At 39.9% G+C, this 2,309-nt stretch overlaps 1 non-coding gene across 1 annotated transcript; it reads right to left on the bottom strand.

The window, feature by feature from the left end:
* Positions 1-309: 309 nt before the first annotated feature.
* Positions 310-380, bottom strand: TRNAG-CCC (transfer RNA glycine (anticodon CCC)). Its single transcript has one exon. It is a non-coding gene; the product is annotated as a tRNA-Gly (tRNA).
* Between the last annotated feature and the right edge of the window lie 1,929 nt (positions 381-2,309).

Here is a 2,309-nt window from a genome sequence, read left to right as displayed (position 1 = left end):
TCCGGATCATTTGCTGTTTGTGTGCATGTACCATTAAATAAAAAACACTTTGTTATTATTGTTAGCTGCTGTTATGTTGGCCCCCAACTCATGGTGACCCCATGCACATGGAAGGAAAATGCTGCCTGGTCTTGCACCATCCTCTTGATAGGTTGTGGATCAGACTGTTATGATCCATAGGTTTTCATTGACTGGTTTTTGGAAGTAGATTGTCAGGCTTTCCTTTCTAGTCCATCTCAGTATGGAAGTTCCACTGACACCTGTTCAGCATCATAGCAACACACAGAGGGGTGGTGGCTGTGCATGAAGTGCATTGGCCAGGAATCGAACCTGGGTCTCCCGCATGGGAGGCAAGAATTCTACCACTGAGCTACCACTGCCCCAATGCCTGATGCAAATGGGAAGAAGTAGTCACAGGTTTAGAGGGAGGAAAAAATTCTCATGTAAAATCTTATTGAATGAATTTTGAATGTAATCTGGCTATATTCTTGAGCATTCTAATTTATTCCTTCTGATAGGTGTTATGGTCATTCAGATCTTAAGTTTCTTGTGAAGTTCGGCAGTGGGTTCAGTTCTGAATGTATTTTGCTCGCTTCTGCTTGCAAACGGGGTAGGGCCTCTCTCTGCACTGTCACAGACTGGTACTTCCAGCCGACTCTTGGCTTCTTAACCATGGCACCTTTGTTGCCCAGTGAAAACAACCAGCAAATGCCTGCATTCTTCTCATGTTTGCGGTTTTGATCGCGTTTTTGTATGTGGGGAAAAAAATTAATATCTTGTTTTGAAAGATAAAGGAAGATTATTTTGATAGTGAGGGAACACTTGAAATCTGTTGACTTCAGCAGATTAGCCTACCGATTGGAAATTTTTTCAAGTTTCGTTTTTCACCTACAGAATTCATCAGTGTTTTTAAAGGTAGTAACTTGAAAGGCTGGTGAGGGTATGGTAGGGGGAGGTTCTCACAGGCCTTCATTGCCCGTGTTACGTGGTTGGCTTTCTGGAAAGCTGTTTGTCTTTTTGTGTCCGGAACATAAACATGGTTTATGGTTTTATAGCTATTGCCTAAGAATTTCGTTTCTAGGATTCTATCCTGAAGAAGTCACTAGGCCCCCAAACACCCTTTTACTCAGTACTGAGGTCACTCCTGAGGTCCACCCTTCAGCCAAAGATTAGAGAGGCCCATAAAACAATAATACACATAGCTCAGCCATGTATACGAGACTAATTGGACATACCAGCCCAGGGGCAAGGGCGAGAAGGCAGGAGGAGACAGGAAAACTGGACGAATGGAAATGGGGAACCCAAGGTCAAGAAGGGGAGAGTGTTGATACGTCACAGGGTTGGCAACCAATGTCACAAAACAATACGTGTATTAATTGTTTAATGAGAAGTTAATTTGCTCTGTAGACCTTCATCTAAAGCACAGTAAACAGGAAAAAAAAAAAATCACCAGAGATATGGCTCAAGATGTATGCCCCAAAATGTTCAGTGCAGTGGCAGTTATTATCATGGGAAAAGTCTAAATGTCCAGGAATATGGGACTGTTAGTGTGAATTGTGGCTTAACCATACGAGTGACTGTTGTGCAGACCTCAACAGGATGTTGAGAAAGTGTGTTAGTGCATGGAAAATGTTTATTGTTATATTTTAAAAAGCAGGAAACAAAATTGTATATACAGTAGTGATCCTGGCTATGAAAAAAAGCACTTAAAAAGACTGAAAGAAAATATACCATAATACTAATCATGGTTTCCTCCCCATCAGTGAGGTTTTAAGTGACGTTTTTTTTCTATGCTTTGTTTTGACTTCCCCAAGTTTTTACAGGGTACACACAATATTTTTATAATCAAAGGGAAGAAAAACTGAGGTAAGAAGACAAATATTTGATATGCAATTTTGAAGTAGAGTTTTAGCGTTTAAGAATAAAAACCATTCCCTGCAGGCAGCAGGAATAAATCTAAGTCAGAGATGCAATGAATTGGCCTAAATCCCATGGTTACTTAGGATGGAATTTAAAATATGGCATCTGTTTGTGGAGGAGTTTTGAATAGGAGAACTTGATAAAGGTGAACTTGGAGGAATTTTGTCTTCCTTTTCTAAGAAAAATATAAATCTTACTTGGATATTTGAGAGGGGAGGAAAGCACCTTAATAAATATGAATACTGTGTAATCAGCCAAGGAAAAAATTACTGTTCTGCCCTAAAACAATTATCTCAGACAAAAGGATTAATATCCCAAAGAATTAATAGGTAACTCAGTCATGCCTTGCCGAGTTGGGTCCACATTATTTTTATGCGTTCTGGATGATA

Source organism: Trichechus manatus, unplaced genomic scaffold (genome assembly GCF_000243295.1).
Source record: "Trichechus manatus latirostris isolate Lorelei unplaced genomic scaffold, TriManLat1.0 scaffold00001, whole genome shotgun sequence".
Lineage (NCBI taxonomy): Eukaryota > Metazoa > Chordata > Mammalia > Sirenia > Trichechidae > Trichechus > Trichechus manatus.
Note: the sequence above shows the minus strand (reverse complement) of the source record. Positions and strands in the feature narration are given on the sequence as shown.